This window comes from Thalassophryne amazonica, chromosome 9, assembly GCF_902500255.1.
Source record: "Thalassophryne amazonica chromosome 9, fThaAma1.1, whole genome shotgun sequence".
Lineage (NCBI taxonomy): Eukaryota > Metazoa > Chordata > Actinopteri > Batrachoidiformes > Batrachoididae > Thalassophryne > Thalassophryne amazonica.
Genome location: NC_047111.1, coordinates 70570888 through 70596625, shown reverse-complemented (window position 1 = coordinate 70596625; position 25738 = coordinate 70570888). Strand labels below are relative to the sequence as shown.

The following is a 25738-nucleotide window of genomic DNA, read 5'->3' as shown; positions in this document are numbered from 1 at the left end:
GTCCATTTTTGCTTGTTAGCGTGATATCTCAAGAACCACTTGATCAATTTCATTCAAATTTAGCATTAGAGTGTACTTGGGTGAAGTAAGTATTCACAGAGCTTCACTTTTTCCACATTTTGTTATGTTACAGCATTATTCCAAAGTCAAGTGAAATGCATTTTTTCTTCCTCAAACTTCTCCTCAGAACACCCCATGATGACGACATGAAAAAACTTCTTTTTAATTTTTTTTTTTTGCTAATTTATTAAAAAACAAAACAAAAACAAACAAAACAAAGAAATCACACGTACATAAGTATTCACACCCTTTGCTCAATACTTTGTGTTGGTACACCTTTGGCAGCAATTACAGCCTCAGGTCTTCTTGAATATGATTCCACAAGCTTGGCGCACCTATCTTTGGGCAGTTTTGCCCATTCCTCTTTGCAGCACCTCTCAAGTTCCATCAGGTTGTATGGGGAGCGTTGGTGCACAGACATTTTCAGATCTCTCCAGAGATGTTCAATCGGATTAAGGTCTGGGCTGAATCTGAATGGGAAAAAAAATGAATTTCATCCATTTTGAAATAAGGCTGTAATGTAAAAAATTGTGGAAAAAGTGCAGTGTTGTGAATACGTTCTGGATTCACTGTATATTAGTGTATTGTTATTGTTTAGCTATAATAGCCTCTGCCATTCACATGCAGTAAATTCACAAAATATGTAACTGGCAGGTTGTTAGTGTCCATGTCTGCCTCCTCCATGTCTGTGTTTTGTGCTTTTACTTTCCCAGGTTTATAGTAATACTGTTCTCACATTTGGCCTAGTTTGGTGCTCTTTAGTATCGTTACAGGCCAAGCTAAAACCTACTCTGACTGCTCCAGAACAGTTACTGCTGAGCCTCATTTGGGGCTGACGTCTCCTGAGTAGGCACACCGCTTGGCTAAAGTCAGGAAGAACTCATTGTTTTCCATAGCTTATCGGGCTACACATGCTTTGGTTGAGATGGCACCGCAACGGCACAGCACACACTCCATCATCAACTCCTGATATCTCAGAATAATTCTTTCTCTGCACAGCGTGAAAACTATCACCTGATGTGCGGCAAGTTTGCATCAAGCCGAACCTGAGGCAGTCGGGAGACCAACAGAGCTCCAGCAAAATATGGACATGTTGAAAACTACCATGAATTTAAGCAAGCGTTCCCTGATTTCTGCTGCTTTGTGCTAAGCAGCACTCTACCCTTCCCTGGAGACAACTCTGCAAAGTGTACGAGCTGCTCTATTCACGACATCATTGGTCAACTTCCTTTCTCTTCATCCTCGGGGTAGCTTTATTCCATTCTACCTTCCTGTTACAGGTCATTCTTGCTTTTGAGGATGTGTCCCATCCAGGTTCTTTGTCTTCTGTAGAGTTCATTCAGCAGACTCACCTTCTCTCCAGCAATATTCAACATGTCTTCTTTTGTTTTCTTGTCTTTCCATGTAACATTTTCCATTCTACACCACATCCTCATGTCTGCTGCATACAATGGCATGATCCAGACAAGACTCCATTACAGTCCATAGTACTGTATACTTAAAAATACCCTGCAGCAGCACATAGTTTTAGGATTGTACACTGATCTGTTTTTATGTCTTTTTTAATTATTTTAAATTAATTGAAGGTGGAGAAGCCTCAAAAAGAGCATCAATTACAACAGTAATACAGGAAAATAGTAAAATGAACTATTTTACAGTGATGGGTGGCATAAAATATGTCAAATTATCTACAATCATGAGAACTTCAACAATGATTCTCTTGTACTTAATTTGGGATATTATCTTGTTTCCTAACGTATTCCATGGTATAATGGTCCTACAGTTGCTTCAAACTCACAGAAAAGGGAATCTACATCTAGACTTAGAAATGCACTATGGTTGTCAACAGCAAATCAATGTTCTTTAAAAGCCAACAAAATGCCAATTTAGAGCCTTTAATCCTCACTTATCCTCTAGTTTTAAATAAAATATCTGTATTAAAGCATAAGAGTGGATGTGATGACAATGTGGAGGTTTCAAAGTTGACTTGGTTATCCTGCACAATACTGTCAAGCAAATTTCCCACAGAGTAGTTGTGGAGATGTTATGTAAAATATCAGTTTGGATTTAAGAAGCCAGAAAAACAATGCTTTCCGGTGAACAGTGCATATGTGTGGTGGTCAAGTGGTTCGTGTCCGTTTCTGTGTTGAAGGATCCCTGGTTCAAACCCCACCCCTGCCCCACTTCTCCACGTAACGTGAAATTGCGTCCGGAAGGGCAACTGGCGCAAAACTTGTGCCAAATCAACGAACAGATCCACCATGGATCTGCTGTGGTGACCCTGAGTGAAAACACAGGAGCAGCTAAAGGGACTTACAATTTCACTGATACGGAATTCCTCTGCACGTCTGTCTCAATGTGCCGAAAAAGTGCTGATGTCCACGTCTTCCGCAATTCCTGTGGTTGGCAGAGGACGTCCCGGATAAAACACAGCGTCCAGTTTGGAAATGAACGGCACATTCCACTGTTACAGGGGTTTTTGTCATGGAAAGAGGAGCGGAGGAACAGCGATATTGCGCAAATGTAAAAAAGCAATCCTACATATTTGCTTAATATGCGCATTGAAGGACATATCCTGATCAAAAATGACTCCAAGATTTCTCACAGTATTACTAGAGGTCAGGGTAATGCCATCCAGAGTAAGGATCTGGTTAGACACCATGTTTCTAAGATTTGTGGGGCCAAGTACAATAACTTCAGTTTTATCTGAATTTAAAAGCAGGAAATTAGAGGTCATCCATGTCTTTATGTCTGTAAGACAATCCTGCAATTTAACTAATTGGTGTGTGTCCTCTGGCTTCATGGATAGATAAAGCTGGGTATCATCAGCGTAACAATGAAAATGTAAGCAATGCTTTCTAATAATACTGCCTAAGGGAAGCATGTATAAAGTGAATAAAATTGGTCCTAGCACAGAACCTTGTGGAACTCCATAATTAACCTTAGTCTGTGAAGAAGATTCTCCATTTACATGAACAAATTGTAATCTATTAGATAAATATGATTCAAACCACCGCAGCGCAGTGCCTTTAATACCTATGGCATGCTCTAATCTCTGTAATAAAATTTTATGGTCAACAGTATCAAAAGCAGCACTGAGGTCTAACAGAACAAGCACAGAGATGAGTCCACTGTCTGAGGCCATAAGAAGATCATTTGTAACCTTCACTAATGCTGTTTCTGTACTATGATGAATTCTAAAACCTGACTGAAACTCTTCAAATAGACCATTCCTCTGCAGATGATCAGTTAGCTGTTTTACAACTACCCTTTCAAGAATTTTTGAGAGAAAAGGAAGGCTGGAGTTTGGCCTATAATTAGCTAAGATAGCTGGGTCAAGTGATGGCTTTTTAAGTAATGGTTTAATTACTGCCACCTTAAAAGCCTGTGGTACATAGCCAACTAATAAACATAGATTGATCATATTTAAGATGGAAGCATTAAATAATGGTAGGGCTTCCTTGAGCAGCCTGGTAGGAATGAGGTCTAATAGACATGTTGATGGGTTGGAGGAAGTAACTGACGAAAATAACTCAGACAGAACAATCGGAGAGAAAGATTCTAACCAAATGAACACTCATTCAATGATGTTTGCAATCTGCTAAATTTTCAAAAACATAACACCAATGATTACATGTTTGTTGCTTTGGTATGAAACAAAGTCTCTGTTGATGTACAGTTTGCATAAGTTCTTTTCAGTCCTCACATTTGCAGGAACATAACTGTGTACACTGGAGGCTGAAGCGATAGCATTTGTAGTCAGTCTTGCATCCACATTTTGTCAATTGCTGGCAACTCTCTGCAATTGCAGGAAGCTTTGACCACAGAACTTTCCAGATCTCACCATCTTTTATCCAACCCCAGTTGGCAGGTCTTTCAATTTGCATTTCACACACAGTAGCCTGGCCCCATATACAGGCAGCTTGGAAGACAGACCATTTTACATGCTCGAAGAGGGATGCACTTGTCGGTGGAATGGCATCATACGGTCTCTGTTTCCGAGCAAACAAGTCCAGTCTTGCCTCATCAGCCTTGTTTGCAGTGTTGTTCTTGTCATACATAATGATGACAAACTTCTCAAGAATGTTCAAGTCAACATCTTCTATGACTGCTGGATATTTACTGAGCTTATTGAAGACATGGGTCACTTCAGGACAAAAGTCCCATGCTTGCCATGCTGTTTTCTTGCCTTTGCCACGGAAAGGTGATACAACATCACAGCCAGTGAAGGCATGGAAAAACAGCATACCATTGGACTTCTCTGGGCCAAGATTCAACACATTGTCATGGATTGGCAACCACCTGATGGAATGGCATGGCCAAACTCAATCCACAGAATTTCCAATCCTGCATCCTGGAGAGTTGCAAAATTGCTGACTGCAACAACAAGAATATCTGTGTCACTTGCCTTAACTAACACAGATTTTGCCTTTTGCTTGGCTGCATCAAGAGCATGTGTAAAGATTCTGGTGTCAGCATCTTCATGGTTGCATGGGCTCAAGCTCTCCAGACTGATGGGTTTGTTGGACAGAGCCTCTTTGCCTCTTTGCCTTTGGTCACAATTACAACATTTTCAGCACACAGGGATACTATCTTGTCAGCCAGGAATTCAAAAAGCTCAGTCTTGTTGTCATTGTCTCGCAGAAAATGTTTCCAGTTAGGTGGAAGCTTGGTTTTGTCAGTCACTCTACGTCAATCTCCTTTACCCCTTCTTGAATAGCCATCAGAACTACACTTATAATGAGTAGGGGGAGATTTCAGCTCCTCTTTTGTATCTGTCTGACAGAGGCAGCACTTCTTCCAGTCTGTTCTAGTACTGCAACTCAATGGATTTTTTGTAGACATCTTGCGTAATACGGTTAAAGGCCGAGGGGCTATCCTTTTACCACCCAACCGTATGAAATATCAAAGCACATTGAGGTATGGGATCCAACAAGGTTCAGGCATCTTGTGCCCTACACCTAGCCCGATCGATCATCCAGTACCATTTAAGTCCCGTGTGATCTGTACACCATCCAGGTAACTGATGCCCCATTACCCTTGGCTCGGCTCTCCCGCGCTGGCACATCCTGTCGATTCAGGTGCGGCTATCTAACTATTATTCTACAACTAACTAAACTTCTAGTTAAGCTATATACAGGGGCTTATTAGATAGCATTTGGGACACTAAAATACTGAAAACTGTAGTGAGTATACTACTACAGTAGTTAGTAAACTACAACTACAGCTACTGTACTACAAGCCGACACTGAACCCCATGCTGAGTCTGACAGCAATGATGCCACCAGTGTGCCCTGGTTGTGCTATGGCATCACTCTGATTCATAATATTGAAAACAAGAGCGAGTTAACATTGTATTACAACAATGATGGCAAGGTTTTGTATGTAATATGTAATAACGTGATCGGACAGCTGGATGTGTCATAAATATGCATTTTCAGTCATGAAATGGCTGACATTTTTAAAAATGGTGGCCATTTCTAATGACATTGATACTATTAAGTTCTCCTGGTCAGAATACATACATTTTGATATTTGCATAAACTCAGATGTTTTGATTCCTTGACATTCTGAGCTGAAAACACCCTTTTTCATGTGGTGGCCATCTTGAAAAATGTTGGCCATTTTGTTTTTTCACCTGGATAGCGATCTTTTCTAAGAGAGTAGGTCCTGAAGTACTTATGTACCAAATTCGGTGCTTGTATCACCAAGTGAAAGATTCTTGTGTTATATTAACTTAAGCTGCCTCACTATTATGACTGATTTCCCAAGTTGAATAAATTTATTCATACTGCAACAATTTACACTTTTATTTTATTGCAGAACTCGAGCATGAAGCATGAAGGAGTAATGCATTAACTGCATTATAGTGAGCCTTAGAACTTTTCAGCCTACCCTCGTACACACCCTTTAGACATTAGATGCCTTCAAAATTCCAAAATGTTGAACTTTTGCAGCAGCCCTTTGATTTGATGCTTTGGAGCATTTTGCTGGAAATCAGCTCCTCTCTGAAACTGATTGTTGAGGTGAGAAAGAATGATGACACACTCAGGCTCAAACTGTTTTGCTGTTATGATAAACAGCTCCATCCTGTGTCTGATCCGTTATGTCAGCTGAAGCTTTTCTATATAGCTGAAAGCTTTGACAACAAAGGCTACAGCACTGTTCTGAGAGGTATGTGGGTGGGAGTCTTTGAATCCTAGCTGGGATTGATGTATCATGCCTCCTGCCCATCCAGCAGTAAAAGGGAATCTGACCAGTTCCAGTTTGGGAGGTCCAAAAGTGGAACTGTCCACCTTAACTCAGTATGCCATCGTTGGGCAAGTGTGCAGCTCTAACTGGTGCTTCTCTGAAGATCTGAATTGATTGTGGTAATACAGTAATGGATTACAACATTGCCATTGGTCGAGCATAATTTTCCATGGGGTGGGGGCATTAATGCAGCAAAGGTATTTGTAAATCTGTATTTCAATCTGTGTGTAACCAGATCTACAAATGTGTAAAAAAAAATCCATGTGTGTTTATTGGATGCGTTCTTACACGAGTTTTGCTACACTTCTACCGCGGAAGATCCGCAAATGCGTGCAGTGATTTGTACCTGTGTGGAGTACACAGGTACAAATCCTCAGACCTCAAACATCTGGGATTTCCCAGCTATTGGACAAAGCTAAGGATCTGTCAAGCGCTGGATGTTTGTCAGCATGCTAGGACCATGGGCACATTTTGGTGGGGGATAGGGGGGACATGTCCCCCCCGCCTTTTCAACCAGCGGGGACAGAATATGGTATGTCCCCCCCGCCTTCTGACATATGTGTGTGTACTTGAAACATGCTATGCCAGTCTTATGTGCAAACCATGTCAGAATACTATCTTTGTTTCTGCAAGTTTGTATTTTTAGCACTTTTTAGCACAACTTGTTTACACCTGTTTCCTGTTTGTCACATTTGGAATTTTCTGGGACTGCATTTGCCCAGATTTGAAACCAAAAATAGTTGCCTCTAGGGACTAGTGTCTACACATAAGTATCAATGGACCATATGCTAATTTACAAAATTCTGAAAGTTAGAAAAGGAAATCAGAAAAGCTATCTGGGACCTCAGAAAGCCCATCTGCAATTATTGCTTGATCTCCAAAATCAGTCTATGCAAGTAAATTATGTTCAGTATGAGTGTTGTCATTAGTACCACTTCGGAAATTAAATTCATGATAAGTAATTTATTCAAAACTTATGATCTGTTGTTTTTTCAAACTTGTGCAAAAACAAATCTTGAGAAAAAAAATACAGTATGCGATAGTTAATAATTATTAAGAGCCTGTTCTTTAATATTTATGAATACATTTTACCACTTTGCAGTTGTTTTTTTTTTAATGAAAACTCAACCTATCATTCTTTGTTGTGTGGGCCGCCAGAAGAGGAGGTACTGCTGGCCCACCACCAGAGGGCACCCTGCCTGAAGTGCGGGCTTCAGGCACGAGAGGGCGCTGCCGCCATGGACACAGCCGGGGGTGACAGCTGTCGCTCATTACCTCTTGACAGCTGTCACCCATCTACTCAACATCATCTCACTCCATAAAGACCAGACGTCATCTTCACCTCGTTGCCGAGATATCATACTTCATAGGAGGTAATACTCTCAGCCTTTTTGTGAGATTTGTAACTCTGTTATTGTGAGAATTTGCAGGAGAACCGGTCGTTTGTGAGGAGGCTGTGCAAGACGGCGCTCCTTTTCAGCTGAGACCGCTGCAACATATTGAATGAGAGGTGGAGGTGGCATTACCACCGTTGTTGTTACTGGGTGTACGTACACACACCCACACTTGACTGTCTTTGTTCTTCGCCAGCAGTACCAGATCCGACAGTCGGGGACGGTGATCACCTGGGAATTCGGGACATGGCGGCTCCAGTATTCACCAGGTTCTGGGGCGGTGGAAATCGTGTGGTTCCGGCTCTTCTCAGGACAGACGTCTTCTATCCTCGAGCCTGCCCACACGTCACCTCTGTGTATTGACTGTTATGATATTCTGTGATTGTCTGTATGTTCGTTGTGCACATTCACAACATTAAATTGTTACTTTTTGGCTCATCTATTGACCGTTCATTTGCGCCCCCTGTTGTGGGTCCGTGTCACTACACTTTCCCAACAGGATATCTCGGCCAGCGTCATGGACTCCGAGGGGCGTCACCCGGCTGTTGAACGACCAATGGGAGAGCAGGGAGCGCAGGCATCTGCAGGAGACGTGATTGGTGAGCTGCAGCACATTCTCACCGCCTTTACGGCTCGGTTGGATCAAATGACTGAGCAAAACATCCTCCTGAACCGCAGGGTGGAGGCTCTCTCCGCACAGATGGCGGTGAGCGCTCAGGGCGCTGCTGCGGCTTGTCCTCCTGCCGACCCTGTGCAGGATATAAACGTTCCAGTGGTGGTTCAACAACCCCTCCCACCATCCCCTGAAGCATACATAAGCCCTCCTGAGCCGTACGGAGGTTGTGTGGAGACGTGCGCGGACTTTCTTATGCAGTGTTCGCTCGTCTTCGCACAACGTCCCGTCATGTACACGTCAGATGCTAGTAAAATAGCTTATGTGATTGCTCTGCTTCGGGGTAAAGCACGCGCCTGGGCTACGGCGCTCTGGGAACAGAACTCACGGTTGTTATCAGCATACACTGGGTTTGTGGGGGAGTTCAGAACAGTGTTTGATCACCCTAACAGAGGAGAGACCGCTTCAACTGTGCTGCTGTCAATGAGACAGGGACGCGAGAGCGCAGCCGCTTATGCAGTCAACTTCCGCATCACGGCTGCGAGGTCCGGCTGGAATAACGTTGCGCTCCGCGCCGCCTTCGTAAACGGACTGTCGTTGGTTCTGAAGGAGCAGCTGGTAGCTAAGGAGGAACCGCGGGATTTAGATGGGCTTATCGATCTTGTTATACGGTTAGACAATCGGTTGGAGGAACGCCGTCGGGAGCGAGGCGAAGGACGTGACCGGATACGCGCCGCCCCTCTCCCTTCCGGGTTCGATAAGGCGCTGCCCTCCCCACGCTCCACAGCCGCAGCGTTTTGTGGGGCAACAGCTCCCCCTGCTGACGTTGTTAGGGAAACGCACAGGGCCAAAATGGGGAGGCTGATCCGTGGAGAGTGTTTTCTCTGCAGCTCAACTGAGCACACACAGAGAAACTGCCCCAAACGGCCAAAACGACAACAACCGCCCTTAGAGACTGGGCTAAGGAGGGGTCAAACCATTCAAGTGAGACACACACAAATTGCCACACGACTCCCAGTCACAATCCTGAGCGGGGATTTAACCCTTCAAGCCCGAGCACTGGTGGACACGGGGTCAGAAGGGAATCTGCTAGACAGCAGATGGGCAAGGGAGGTAGGGCTCCCTCTGGTGGCGCTTCCTTCGCCATTGCAGGTGCGGGCACTAGATGGCACCCTCCTCCCTTTACTCACACACAAGACACAACCAGTAACTCTGGTAGTGTCTGGAAACCATCGGGAGGAGATTGAGTTTTTTGTGACTCCTTCTACCTCCCGCGTGATTTTGGGCATCCCATGGATGTTGAAGCACAATCCCCGGATTGATTGGCCGTCTGGGGTGGTGATTCAGTGGAGCGAAACCTGCCATCGGGGTGTTTAGGATCCTCGGTTCCTCCCGGTTCACAGGCTAAGGAGGAGGTCAAAGTCCCTCCCAATCTGACGGCAGTGCCGGTTGAGTACCACGATCTTGCTGACGTCTTCAGCAAGGATCTGGCACTCACCCTTCCCCCGCACCGTCCGTACGATTGTGCCATTGATTTGGTTCCAGGCGCTGAGTTCCCGTCCAGCAGGCTGTACAACCTCTCACTACCTGAGCGCGAATCAATGGAGACCTACATCCAGGACTCATTAGCTGCCGGGCTGATCCGGAACTCCACCTCCCCGATGGGGGCAGGTTTCTTTTTTGTGGGCAAGAAAGATGGCGGACTTCGTCCATGTATTGATTACAGGGGGCTGAATGAGATTACGGTTCGCAACCGATACCCGTTGCCATTGTTAGATTCCGTGTTCACCCCCCTGCATGGAGCCAAAATCTTTACTAAGCTGGATCTTAGGAATGCGTATCACCTGGTTCGGATCCGGAAGGGAGACGAATGGAAGACGGCATTTAACACCCCGTTAGGTCACTTTGAGTACCTGGTCATGCCGTTCGGCCTCACCAACGCCCCCCGCGACGTTCCAAGCCTTGGTTAACGACGTCTTGCGGGACTTCCTGCACCGATTCGTCTTCGTATATCTGGACGATATTCTCATCTTTTCTCCGGATCCTGAGACCCATGTCCAGCATGTACGTCAGGTCCTGCAGCGGTTGTTAGAGAACCGACTGTTTGTGAAGGGCGAGAAGTGCGAGTTTCACCGCGCGTCTTTGTCCTTCCTGGGGTTTATAATCTCCTCCAACTCCGTCGCCCCTGATCCGGCCAAGGTTGCAGCGGTGAGAGATTGGCCCCAACCAACAAGCCGTAGGAAGCTGCAACAGTTCCTCGGCTTTGCTAATTTCTATAGGAGGTTCATTAAGGGCTACAGTCAGGTAGTTAGCCCCCTGACAGCCCTGACCTCTCCAAAAGTCCCCTTCACCTGGTCGGATCGGTGCGAAGCCGCGTTCAAGGAGTTGAAACGACGGTTCTCTACTGCGCCAGTTTTGGTGCAGCCCGACCCTAGCCGCCAGTTCATGGTTGAAGTGGACGCCTCTGACTCAGGGATAGGAGCCGTGCTGTCCCAGAGCGGAGAGACCGATAAGGTTCTTCACCCGTGTGCCTACTTTTCCCGCAGGTTGACCCCAGCTGAACGGACCTATGACGTCGGCAATCGAGAACTCCTTGCAGTGAAAGAGGCTCTTGAGGAGTGGAGACACCTGTTGGAGGGAGCGTCTGTGCCATTCACGGTTTTCACTGACCATCGGAACCTGGAGTATATCAGGACCGCCAAGCGGCTGAACCTCAGGCAAGCCCGCTGGTCACTGTTCTTCGGGCGTTTCGACTTCCGGATCACCTATCGCCCCGGGACCAAGAACCAGAGATCGGATGCCTTGTCCCGGGTACACGAAGACGAAGTCAAAACAGAGCTGTCGGATCCACCGGAGCCCATCATTCCGGAGTCCACTATCGTGGCCACCCTCACCTGGGACGTGGAGAAGACCGTCCGGGAGGCCCTGGCACGGAGCCCGGACCCTGGAACCGGTCCGAAGAACCGTCAGTACGTCCCACCAGAGGCCAGAGCTGCAGTCTTGGACTTCTGTCACGGTTCCAAGCTCTCCTGTCATCCAGGGGTGCGAAGGACCGTGGCAGCTGTCCGGCAGCACTTCTGGTGGGTGTCTATGGAGGCCGACGTCCGGGAATATATCCAGGCCTGCACCACCTGTGCCAGGGGCAAGGCAGTACATAAGAAGGCCCAAGGACTCCTCCAGCCGCTGCCGGTGCCTCATCGCCCCTGGTCCCACATCGGCCTGGATTTCGTCACGGGCCTCCCGCCGTCCCAGGGCAACACCACCATCTTCACGATAGTGGACCGATTCTCCAAGGCGGCCCACTTCGTGGCCCTTCCGAAGCTCCCAACAGCCCAGGAGACAGCAGACCTCCTGGTCCACCACGTCGTCCGTCTGCATGGGATACCCTCCGACATCATCTCTGATCATGGTCCCCAGTTCTCCTCACACGTCTGGAGGAGTTTCTGCAGGGAACTGGGGGCCACCGTGAGCCTCTCGTCCGGGTACCATCCACAGACGAACGGACAGGCAGAGCGGGCCAACCAGGACTTGGAACAGACCCTCCGCTGCGTCACATCCGCGCACCCGACGGCCTGGAGTAACCATCTGGCCTGGATCGAGTATGCGCATAACAGCCAGGTGTCTTCTGCCACCAGCCTCTCCCCATTTGAGGTGTGTTTGGGGTATCAGCCCCCGTTGTTTCCCGTGGTGGAGGGAGAGGTCGGTGTGCGGAAGTGCCGTCGGATGTGGCGCTCCGCCCGTTCTGCCTTGTTGAAGGCCCGGACGAGGGCGAAGACCCATGCAGACCGCCGGCGATCCCCGGCCCCTGCTTACCAGCCCGGCAGGAGGTGTGGCTTTCCACGAAGGACATCCCCCTCCAGGTGGACTCCCCAAAACTTCAGGACAGGTACATTGGCCCCTTCAGGATCCTCAAAGTCCTCAGTCCTGCCGCAGTGAAGCTCCAACTCCCGGCTTCACTGCGGATCCATCCGGTTTTCCACGTGTCCCGCATCAAACCTCACCACACCTCACCCCTCTGTGCTCCCGGTCCGGCGCCACCTCCTGCTTGGATCATTGACGGGGAGCCGGCTTGGATGGTGCGCCGGCTCCTGGACGTCCATCGGATGGGTCGGGGGTTCCAGTACTTGGTGGACTGGGAGGGGTATGGACCCGAAGAACGCTCCTGGGTGAAGAGGAGCTTCATCCTGGATCCGGCCCTCCTGGCCGACTTCTACCGCCGACACCCCGACAAACCTAGTCGGGCGCCAGGAGGCGCCCGTTGAGGGGGGGGGTCCTGTTGTGTGGGCCGCCAGAAGAAGAGGTACTGCTGGCCCACCACCAGAGGGCGCCCTGCCTGAAGTGCGGGCTTCAGGCACGAGAGGGCGCTGCCGCCATGGACACAGCCGGGGTGACAGCTGTCGCTCATTACCTCTTGACAGCTGTCACCCATCTACTCAACATCATCTCACTCCATAAAGACCAGACGTCATCTCCACCTCGTTGCCGAGATATCATACTTCATAGGAGGTAATACTCTCAGCCTTTTGTGAGATTTGTGAACTCTGTTATTGTGAGAATTTGCAGGAGAACCGGTCGTTTGTGAGGAGGCTGTGCAAGACGGCGCTCCTTTTCAGCTGAGACCGCTGCAACATATTGAATGAGAGGTGGAGGTGGCATTCCCACCGTTGTTGTTACTGGGTGTACACACACCCACACTTGACTGTCTTTGTTCTTCGCCAGCAGTACCAGATCCGACAGTCGGGGACGGTGATCACCTGGGAATTCGGGACTTGGCGGCTCCAGTATTCACCAGGTTCTGGGGCGGCGGAAATCGTGTGGTTCCGGCTCTTCTCAGGACAGACGTCTTCTATCCTCGAGCCTGCCCACACGTCACCTCTGTGTATTGACTGTTATGATATTCTGTGATTGTCTGTATGTTCGTTGTGCACAGGGCCAAAATGGGGAGGCTGATCCGTGGAGAGTGTTTTCTCTGCAGCTCAACTGAGCACACACAGAGAAACTGCCCCAAACGGCCAAAACGACAACAACCGCCCTTAGAGACTGGGCTAAGGAGGGGTCAAACCATTCAAGTGAGACACACACAAATTGCCACACGACTCCCAGTCACAATCCTGAGCGGGGATTTAACCCTTCAAGCCCGAGCACTGGTGGACACGGGGTCAGAAGGGAATCTGCTAGACAGCAGATGGGCAAGGGAGGTAGGGCTCCCTCTGGTGGCGCTTCCTTCGCCATTGCAGGTGCGGGCACTAGATGGCACCCTCCTCCCTTTACTCACACACAAGACACAACCAGTAACTCTGGTAGTGTCTGGAAACCATCGGGAGGAGATTGAGTTTTTTGTGACTCCTTCTACCTCCCGCGTGATTTTGGGCATCCCATGGATGTTGAAGCACAATCCCCGGATTGATTGGCCGTCTGGGGTGGTGATTCAGTGGAGCGAAACCTGCCATCGGGGGTGTTTAGGATCCTCGGTTCCTCCCGGTTCACAGGCTAAGGAGGAGGTCAAAGTCCCTCCCAATCTGACGGCAGTGCCGGTTGAGTACCACGATCTTGCTGACGTCTTCAGCAAGGATCTGGCACTCACCCTTCCCCCGCACCGTCCGTACGATTGTGCCATTGATTTGGTTCCAGGCGCTGAGTTCCCGTCCAGCAGGCTGTACAACCTCTCACTACCTGAGCGCGAATCAATGGAGACCTACATCCAGGACTCATTAGCTGCCGGGCTGATCCGGAACTCCACCTCCCCGATGGGGGCAGGTTTCTTTTTTGTGGGCAAGAAAGATGGCGGACTTCGTCCATGTATTGATTACAGGGGGCTGAATGAGATTACGGTTCGCAACCGATACCCGTTGCCATTGTTAGATTCCGTGTTCACCCCCCTGCATGGAGCCAAAATCTTTACTAAGCTGGATCTTAGGAATGCGTATCACCTGGTTCGGATCCGGAAGGGAGACGAATGGAAGACGGCATTTAACACCCCGTTAGGTCACTTTGAGTACCTGGTCATGCCGTTCGGCCTCACCAACGCCCCCGCGACGTTCCAAGCCTTGGTTAACGACGTCTTGCGGGACTTCCTGCACCGATTCGTCTTCGTATATCTGGACGATATTCTCATCTTTCTCCGGATCCTGAGACCCATGTCCAGCATGTACGTCAGGTCCTGCAGCGGTTGTTAGAGAACCGACTGTTTGTGAAGGGCGAGAAGTGCGAGTTTCACCGCGCGTCTTTGTCCTTCCTGGGGTTTATAATCTCCTCCAACTCCGTCGCCCCTGATCCGGCCAAGGTTGCAGCGGTGAGAGATTGGCCCCAACCAACAAGCCGTAGGAAGCTGCAACAGTTCCTCGGCTTTGCTAATTTCTATAGGAGGTTCATTAAGGGCTACAGTCAGGTAGTTAGCCCCCTGACAGCCCTGACCTCTCCAAAAGTCCCCTTCACCTGGTCGGATCGGTGCGAAGCCGCGTTCAAGGAGTTGAAACGACGGTTCTCTACTGCGCCAGTTTTGGTGCAGCCCGACCCTAGCCGCCAGTTCATGGTTGAAGTGGACGCCTCTGACTCAGGGATAGGAGCCGTGCTGTCCCAGAGCGGAGAGACCGATAAGGTTCTTCACCCGTGTGCCTACTTTTCCCGCAGGTTGGACCCCAGCTGAACGGACCTATGACGTCTGGCAATCGAGAACTCCTTGCAGTGAAAGAGGCTCTTGAGGAGTGGAGACACCTGTTGGAGGGAGCGTCTGTGCCATTCACGGTTTTCACTGACCATCGGAACCTGGAGTATATCAGGACCGCCAAGCGGCTGAACCTCAGGCAAGCCCGCTGGTCACTGTTTCTTCGGGCGTTTCGACTTCCGGATCACCTATCGCCCCGGGACCAAGAACCAGAGATCGGGATGCCTTGTCCCGGGTACACGAAGACGAAGTCAAAACAGAGCTGTCGGATCCACCGGAGCCCATCATTCCGGAGTCCACTATCGTGGCCACCCTCACCTGGGACGTGGAGAAGACCGTCCGGGAGGCCCTGCACGGAGCCCGGACCCTGGAACCGGTCCGAAGAACCGTCAGTACGTCCACCAGAGGCCAGAGCTGCAGTCTTGGACTTCTGTCACGGTTCCAAGCTCTCCTGTCATCCAGGGGTGCGAAGGACCGTGGCAGCTGTCCGCAGCACTTCTGGTGGGTGTCTATGGAGGCCGACGTCCGGGAATATATCCAGGCCTGCACCACCTGTGCCAGGGGCAAGGCAGTACATAAGAAGGCCCAAGGACTCCTCCAGCCGCTGCCGGTGCCTCATCGCCCCTGGTCCCACATCGGCCTGGATTTCGTCACGGGCCTCCCGCCGTCCCAGGGCAACACCACCATCTTCACGATAGTGGACCGATTCTCCAAGGCGGGCCCACTTCGTGGCCCTTCCGAAGCTCCCAACAGCCCAGGAGACAGCAGACCTCCTGGTCCACCACGTCGTCCGTCTGCATGGGATACCCTCCGACATCATCTCTGATCATGGTCCCCAGTTCTCCCTCACACGTCTGGAGGAGTTTCTGCAGGAACTGGGGGCCACCGTGAGCCTCTCGTCCGGGTACCATCCACAGACGAACGGACAGGCAGAGCGGGCCAACCAGGACTTGGAACAGACCCTCCGCTGCGTCACATCCGCGCACCCGACGGCCTGGAGTAACCATCTGGCCTGGATCGAGTATGCGCATAACAGCCAGGTGTCTTCTGCCACCAGCCTCTCCCCATTTGAGGTGTGTTTGGGGTATCAGCCCCCGTTGTTTCCCGTGGTGGAGGGAGAGGTCGGTGTGCGGAAGTGCCGTCGGATGTGGCGCTCCGCCGTTCTGCCTTGTTGAAGGCCCGGACGAGGGCGAAGACCCATGCAGACCGCCGGCGATCCCCGGCCCCTGCTTACCAGCCCGGCAGGAGGTGTGGCTTTCCACGAAGGACATCCCCCTCCAGGTGGACTCCCCAAAACTTCAGGACAGGTACATTGGCCCCTTCAGGATCCTCAAAGTCCTCAGTCCTGCCGCAGTGAAGCTCCAACTCCCGGCTTCACTGCGGATCCATCCGGTTTTCCACGTGTCCCGCATCAAACCTCACCACACCTCACCCCTCTGTGCTCCCGGTCCGGCGCCACCTCCTGCTTGGATCATTGACGGGGAGCCGGCTTGGATGGTGCGCCGGCTCCTGGACGTCCATCGGATGGGTCGGGGGTTCCAGTACTTGGTGGACTGGGAGGGGTATGGACCCGAAGAACGCTCCTGGGTGAAGAGGAGCTTCATCCTGGATCCGGCCCTCCTGGCCGACTTCTACCGCCGACACCCCGACAAACCTAGTCGGGCGCCAGGAGGCGCCCGTTGAGGGGGGGGGTCCTGTTGTGTGGGCCGCCAGAAGAAGAGGTACTGCTGGCCCACCACCAGAGGGCGCCCTGCCTGAAGTGCGGGCTTCAGGCACGAGAGGGCGCTGCCGCCATGGACACAGCCGGGGGTGACAGCTGTCGCTCATACCTCTTGACAGCTGTCACCCATCTACTCAACATCATCTCACTCCATAAAGACCAGACGTCATCTCCACCTCGTTGCCGAGATATCATACTTCATAGGAGGTAATACTCTCAGCCTTTTTGTGAGATTTGTAACTCTGTTATTGTGAGAATTTGCAGGAGAACCGGTCGTTTGTGAGGAGGCTGTGCAAGACGGCGCTCCTTTTCAGCTGAGACCGCTGCAACATATTGAATGAGAGGTGGAGGTGGCATTCCCACCGTTGTTGTTACTGGGTGTACACACACCCCACACTTGACTGTCTTTGTTCTTCGCCAGCAGTACCAGATCCGACAGTCGGGGACGGTGATCACCTGGGAATTCGGGACTGGCGGCTCCAGTATTCACCAGGTTCTGGGGCGGCGGAAATCGTGTGGTTCCGGCTCTTCTCAGGACAGACGTCTTCTATCCTCGAGCCTGCCCACACGTCACCTCTGTGTATTGACTGTTATGATATTCTGTGATTGTCTGTATGTTCGTTGTGCACATTCACAACATTAAATTGTTACTTTTTGGCTCATCTATTGACCGTTCATTTGCGCCCCCTGTTGTGGGTCCGTGTCACTACACTTTCCCAACAATTTTTTTTGAGTTCTACACATGTGGTGTTACCTTATTTACACCAGGATGTTAATAAAATCAATGCTGGCTATTCTCAGAATAAAGTACTTATATCCACAGTTTCAAATTGCATAAGTCAAATGGTGTCCACTTTATGGTCTTCTCAAAACATTAAAATTACTGTTCTGGATGCTCAGAATGCATCTGAGCTTATCTAGAAACCGTTGGCTTCTGACCCCCGGCCTATGAGCTTTGGCCCTGCGAGCCTCGCACTTTGTCCCCCCCAATTTCTAGTTCTAAATTACGCCCTTGACAAGGACATTATCACTTTAAACAAACTCACACGTAGGCATCTCTAGAAAGACCCTGGATTTAGATTTTCTCTCTGCGTCCATCATACTTTCCGGGAATGGATCAAGAGACAATCTTCCTCACTAATGAAGGACTGCCACCATGAGTTGTCTCATAAAACACACTCCAACTGAAATGGAGAATGTGGGCTTATGGAATAAAAAGTTACATTCAGTCTATCACATGAACAGTGCCGCTGGATGCGTAAACATGATGGTTCATACGATGCTTTACAAACTCACACCAACTTATATGGTGACAAATAAATAAAAGGTGATATTACTACAATTCAGTGGCGGCTGCTGGTCTGTCAAAGAGGGGAAGCTCATTGTCGGCTTACATCATAAAATTTGTCAATTTATTTATATGTAAATTCAAATATGTAAAATTGTCATAACAGTCCCAAGTTGCACAGGCATTTCACAATTTATATCTCTATTACATACAGTATTTTATGATGGCACAATTACCAAGTGGTTAGTGCGCTTGATTTCAGTGTGGAAGGTTCTTGGTTCAAACCGCACCGCTGCCATATTTCTTCATGTAATGTGGAGTTGGCATCCGGCATAAAACTTGTGCCAGAATCAACATGCAGGTCTACGTTGGATCTGCTGTGGTGACCCTGAGTGAAAACAAAGGAGCAGCCGACGGGACTTACTTTTACAAATATATTATTAATGTTTTTAAACAAAAATATCATCAAAAATTTCAAGAAGCACATAGAGCCTTTATTATTAACCATACATAATAACAGAGTCTGTTTGATGATATTGTTCCATACAAATGTTATTTTAAAGATTGGCCAGCAGATGTCACCATATATAATTGTATCAAACCTTCAAAACACTGAATCATTGCTGAATCATTGCTTCATATTAATTCAGTGTTTCAAAATGCTTTGTTTTCTCTGTCGCTAATTTTCATGAATAAAATGCACCAGCAACTGCTAATTATTACCACATATGCCCGGATAGAGTTATAATTATGAATACTTTAATGTTGTGTTGCGAACCGGGACGTTAATTAACGTGCGACGACTTTTAAACACTTACTGAAGAACGAAGCAGAGATTAACTCACCGAGATTTTCTCACATAACGTTGTTGTCTAATTCAGTGTGCTTCTCTGTGCACTTTTAAAACAGACTGATTTATAGTGCACGCAAAACACTTTGGCATAAATTAAAAAATGCATAAATATGTAAAAATGTGCAAACTAATTCTCATTCCTATAGCTGTCAATCAAAACAGGATTCAGTCTTTTGACTGATCATCCAATAATTGTGCAGAACTCCAGCGTCCTGGCCCGCCCACAGCTCCATTCACCCCCAGAGACGCTCAGTGTCCGGAGGCGGGACAAAATCTTGCTTTTATCCAATGACCATCACATTTCGTGGCAATGAAAAAAACGTTTCCAGGCAGTTACGTTGACGTGAATGGATGCTCAGCTTCTACAGGAAAATGCATTGACCACAGACCGCATGAGAATAAGATTTATCACAAATCGACTGACTCTATTTTGTTATAAGTTAAAATCGAGTCAGTCGATTTGTGATAAGCAGCTGATTCTGAATGAACTCGTCTTCAAGATGAATGTGTTCCAACGTATTTGTAGTCATTGAAATGATAACAAACTGTACATATTTGACCATTTAATTCTTTGACATTATAGGGGAAGCTGAGCTTCCCTTGCAGTCTTAGAGAAACTGCCTCTGCTGTGCACGTATTGTAGTTCGAAGGCCTCAAGACATGTCTCTGTCACATATTTCTCAGTTCAACACCATTCTTCTGCAGAAGGGAAACCACAGCATTTTCCAGCTCCTGGTCTGTAGTTGTGTCCAAACGGGAAGCATCAGACATTATGAAAAAAGTTGCTTTCCTTGGGAGTATACAACCCCTGGCAAAAATTATGGAATCACCGGCCTCAGAGGATGTTCATTCAGTTGTTTAATTTTGTAGAAAAAAAGCAGTCATTTCAAACGGCAACTTTCTGGCTCTAAGAAACACTATAAGAAATCAAGAAAAAAAGATTGTGGCAGTCAGTAACGGTTACTTTTTAGACCAAGCAGAGGAAAAAAATATGGAATCACTCAATTCTGAGGAAAAAATTATGGAATCACCCTGTAAATTTTCATCCCCCAAATTAACACCTGCATCAAATCAGATCTGCTCATTGACATTGACCCTATGTGTCTTTTTGCAAGGAATGTTTTTGCAGTTTTTGCTCTATGGCAAGATGCATTATCATCTTGAAAAATGATTTCATCATCCCCAAACATCCTTTCAATTGTGCATTTATTGATGATGTAATGACAGCCATCTCCCCAGTGCCTTTACCTGACATGCAGCCCCATATCATCAATGACTGTGGAAATTTACATGTTCTCTTCAGGCAGTCATCTTTATAAATCTCATTGGAACGGCACCAAACAAAAGTTCCAGCATCATCACCTTGCCCAATGCAGATTCGAGATTCATCACTGAATATGACTTTCATCCAGTCATCCACAGTCCACGATTGCTTTTCCTTAGCCCATTGTAACCTTGTTTTTTTCTGTTTAGGTGTTAATGATGCCTTTCGTTTAGCTTTTCTGTATGTAAATCCCAGACGTTGACTCCAGTTTCCTCCCATTCGTTCCTCATTTGTTTTGTTGTACATTTTTCGATTTTTGAGACATATTGCTTTAAGTTTTCTGTCTTGACGCTTTGATGTCTTCCTTGGTCTACCAGTATGTTTGCCTTTAACAACCTTCCCATGCTGTTTGTATTTGGTCCAGAGTTTAGACACAGCGTGACTGTGAACAACCAACATCTTTTGCAACATTGCATGATGATTTACCCTCTTTTAAGAGTTTGATAATCCTCTCCTTTGTTTCAATTGACATCTCTCGTGTTGGAGCCATGATTCATGTCAGTCCACTTGGTGCAACAGCTCTCCAAGGTGTGATCACTCCTTTTTAGATGCAGACTAACGAGCAGATCTGATATGATGCAGGTGTTAGTTTTGGGGATGAAAATTTACAGGGTGATTCCATAATTTTTTCCTCAGAATTGAGTGATTCCATATTTTTTTCCTCTGCTTGGTCTAAAAAAAAGTAACTGTTACTGACTGCCACAATCTTTTTTTCCTGATTTCTTATAGTGTTTCTTAAAGGCAGAAAGTTGCCATTTGAAATGACTTTAGTTTTGTGTCATGTCTGCTTTTTTTCTACAAAATTAAACAACTGAATGAACATCCTCCGAGGCCGGTGATTCCATAATTTTTGCCAGGGGTTGTAATCCCATAAAATCCCTTATTAAAATGACCAATTTTAGAGGAGAAATACATATGTTGACAGCCTGCTGTGTGTGTGTGTGTGTCTATATCTATGTTTGGTGAATGATTGCCAGTGTGAGTCAGGGGACAAATAACTCCACTCATTCCTTTCACTCCAAAATAATCATAAAGGCACTCACTATTTGTCAAACTGTGTTGGCTCCCACTGAGCCAGAAATCTTGCTTGTTTGTGGGTGACCAAGTACTTATTTTCCACCATAATTTACAAATAAATTCTTTAAAAATCCTACAATGTGATTTCCTGGATTTTTTTTTTTCTCCTTTTGTCTCTCACAGTTGAAGTGTACCTATGATGAAAATTACAGACCTCTCTCATCTTCCTATGTAGGAGAACTTGCACAATCAGCGGCTGACTAAATACTTTTTGGCCCCACTGTACACCAACTCAATATTACAATCACTCATTGACATCGCCTTAAAAAACATTTATATATCCCATTACTATCTCCAAACTGCCCCCATCCCAACTGTTTGTGGAATGCGTTTCAGGCCTTAAATGTTATGTGTCGGACGCAGCTCGGAGAACCGACCAGCGTTTGAAGGACCCAGTATGAAATAAGCAGAGCACGGTACAAAGGCTAACTGAATTTAATACATAACAGTGATAATATAATAACAAAAGGTGCGGCCTGGCGTGGTGCGCTCCCAGCAGCGCTAACGGTCCGGAGCCAGAAGCTGTTTCGGACTCAAGGACCCCGCCGACACCCCCCAGGTGGCCGCAACAACCGAGTCTGTGAAAGAAGGAACCATTATGTGAGTCCACACTCTACACACAGAACACTTAAGGGTGTACAAACAGCAAACACTTCCTGGCTTGATTACTGATCAGCTTCCCAACCTGCAGGCATGGAACCTCCCGTTCACAAAACTCCACTGCAGTGGAAGCTGATACATGACTAACAAACAGCTCAATACAATAAGGTGTGAGGGACACCACATTTACTGACTGTATAACTGTTAGTCACAAAATCTAACGTACCTCAGGAAGTGTGCTGACGAGCGTGAGACCTCACCCCCTCTTTCACAGACTGTGCATCAAACCTGGACGTTCTCAGCATCCGCTGCTGATGAGATGGCTCCCGAGACGATGATCTCACCCGTCTGGTCACAAGGTCGAGTCTCTGGCAAATACACACTGTGCACTCCAGTCTTAAATGCCAACATGTTCCAATCCATCCAGATGCACCACAGCTGTGAGTCCTGACGAGTCGCAGGTGATCAGGGTGAGGTCCTGACAGCCTCAGCAACAAATGCACGCCACCTGGGAGGAAACCAAAAGACAAACAAACCGGCAGCCAGGCCCCCCCAGCCATATAACAGTACCCCACCCTCACGGGAAGCCTCCCGGCGACCACACACACCTGGCCCAGGAGAAACACCCCCCTCCAGGGACCATGGCTGGAAACCGCGTCTGCGTTCATCCTCCAACAGACTGGTTGAACTGGCTGCATCTTTGCCCTTGTTTCTGACAGTCTTAGCACAGGTGTGGCCAGGAGTTCCTACACCTGTGCGGTCAGCCTTTAACCAACATGTGTGATTAGTCATAAAACAAAACAACCAAAACACCCCCCCCTCCCCAGGGGACCGTCCCATCAAACCCCAGGGAAGGGGAGAAAGGAAAAACAACCCAACCCTACAAACAAAAATGCCAAAATACCCCCCCTACTCCCCCCCAAACGACACGTAGGGACCAACACCCCCCAGAGGGCCACCCGCCAGCTCCAGGAGTAATAACCACGGCCGAGGTCCCTCTGGGATCCAACGTCACCCACGGGGACTACCAGCGCCTCCCAGAGGACCACTCGTCAACCCCAGGAGACGCCTCCCCGCATGACTAATGGACCCAGCCCCGGCCGTCCACGGCTAGATGGACCCAACGCCCTTTCCCCCCCAGAGGACACCACAGTCAAACCCTGAGGGCGGAAACTGGGAGGGGGAAAAAAAAAATACCCCAAACCCCCCCCCTCCCCTCCCGGGTGCAGAGGCCACCTGGGAAACACCCAGCACAACCTAACTGCACCCCTCCAGCAATGCCGACACTACGGCACACCCGGCTGGAGTCAGAGGAGAAGAGAGGGCATAACAAAAAACAAAAAGAAAAAAACAACCCAAGTACCAACCCCATCACCCCCCCAGGGGACCGTTCCATCCAACCCTGGGGATGTGAAACAAAAAGAAACAAAAGAAAAAACAAACAGACCAACACACAGTTGTTTGGGTCCCTGTTTGTGTTTTTTTTTTTTTTTTTTTTTTGCAAAGGCTACAGGGTCACACCCCCAGACAAATAGTGGACAACAAAAAAATAAATCCCACACAAAAACCAACTCAAACAACACCCACACAAAATGAACTAACACAAAACAAATCAGTGAGTTATACCGTCAAGCTCAACCAAATGGAACACACCTGTTCCTACTCAAGAGCTTGACGGTAACGTGATTCAGTCACCACAAGGGGGAGCCAGAGTGCAAAAAATGAAAAAACCCCTTTGGCGACAGATAAAACAAACGAGCTGCTCTTATGTGCGCAGCTTAGTGCAACACACAACCAAAATGTGCTCAACTAAATAACGCCGGAGCTGATACAACAGACGCAGTAGTTACCTTTGTCCGGGGAAACGGGGCTACGACTGTAACACAGGAAGCCCAGCGACCCGTGCTAACAGAGCTCCGCCGTGCGCGTGAACCCATTACAAACGCACTCTTGCAGCTCCCGTTTAAACCTCTTATCCGGTCGGAGTGTGACGCGAAGCCGTCGCCAGTCACACTCCACCACGACCCACGGATAAGGCACAACACAGGAACACGGCTGCAAGAGAGCACAAATCAGTATCCAGTAATGGGTCTCAAACACGCACCTTCCGGGCGGAGAGCCCCGCAACTGATCCGGATAACCACTGAACGTCTGCTGCCGCCTTCCCGGCGCGTTACCGTCTCTGCTACCGCTGGGTCCGTGATGTTTGGCCAGAGACTACTGTTATGTGTCGGACGCAGCTCGGAGAACCGACCAGCGTTTGAAGGACCCAGTATGAAATAAGCAGAGCACGGTACAAAGGCTAACTGAATTTAATACATAACAGTGAAATATAATAAAAAGGTGCGGCCTGGCGTGGTGCGCTCCCAGCAGCGCTAACGGTCCGGAGCCGGAAGCTGTTTCGGACCCAAGGACCCCGCCGACACCCCCCAGGTGGCCGCAACAACCGAGTCTGTGAAAGAAGGAACCATTATGTGAGTCCACACTCTACACACAGAACACTTAAGGGTGTACAAACAGCAAACACTTCCTGGCTTGATTACTGATCAGCTTCCCAACCTGCAGGCATGGAACCTCCCGTTCACAAAACTCCACTGCAGTGGAAGCTGATACATGACTAACAAACAGCTCAATACAATAAGGTGTGAGGGACACCACATTTACTGACTGTATAACTGTTAGTCACAAAATCTAACGTACCTCAGGAAGTGTGCTGACGAGCGTGAGACCTCACCCCCTCCTCTTTCACAGACTGTGCATCAAACCTGGACGTTCTCAGCATCCGCTGCTGATGAGGATGGCTCCCGAGACGACGATCTCACCCGTCTGGTCACAAGGTCGAGTCTCTGGCAAATACACACTGTGCACTCCAGTCTTAAATGCCAACATGTTCCAATCCATCCAGATGCACCACAGCTGTGAGTCCTGACGAGTCGCAGGTGATCAGGGTGAGGTCCTGACAGCCTCAGCAACACAGCCACTCAGTCCCAAATGCACGCCACCTGGGAGGAAACCAAAAGACAAACAAACTGGCAGCCAGGCCCCCCCAGCCATATAACATTAAATGCAGGAATGGATGCATATTACCAAATGAAATGAAGCCGACCACAGAAATCGTGAAATATTTTGGGTTCATATTCTTTTCAAAGAAATAGATGTCAAAGTAAATTTTTTTAATATGTATATTCCATATGGCCAAGTGGTTAATGCACTTGGTTTCAGTGCAGAAGGTTCCAGGTTCGAATCCCACCCCTGGAACATTTCTCCATGTAATGTGGAGTTGCGTCAGGAAGGGCATCCGGTGTAAAACTTGTGCCAATTCAACATGCAGATCCATCTTGGATTTGGACCCTGAGTACAAAACAAGGGAGCAGCGAAGGGACTTACTTATATTCCATACCACCCAGCTTCTTCTGAATAGGAGTTGTAGATTACAAGCACCCTGAAATAAATGGAAAAATTATGAATAATGTGCCCCCCCCCATCTTATTCACATTTACATTAGCCATTAACATTCATACAACTGCTTTATAACAAGAACATTCTGAAGTACATGTGCTGTTATAATATTTAATTTGTCTTAAGTTCAACTCCTGAGTTAGGGGTGGTGGCCAAGTGGTTACACTTACAGAAATATTTAACCCTAACTTTTAAGATTTGTAAATATATGTAATTTTATTACATGACAAATTCCCATTTACTTTTTTTAGATAATTTTAATACAAACCTACCAAATAAACCTTACATGATGCGTATTCATTACTGTAATAAATCCTATTTATTTGAAATGTATAATCCTCAGCTTTATGTATTTAGTATTAATAAAATATAATTACTCTAAATCAATAATAATGACAGTATTTATTTAAAATACATAAAGTATATTGTTTGAA

At 47.9% G+C, this 25738-nt stretch overlaps 1 long non-coding RNA gene across 1 annotated transcript; it reads left to right on the top strand.

Annotated features, from left to right (window-relative positions):
* On the top strand, nt 1-21083 carry LOC117516570. The gene is made up of 3 exons (XR_004562468.1): nt 1-85; nt 4091-4094; nt 21073-21083. It is a non-coding gene; the product is annotated as an uncharacterized LOC117516570 (long non-coding RNA).
* The last annotated feature ends 4655 nt before the right edge of the window (nt 21084-25738 follow it).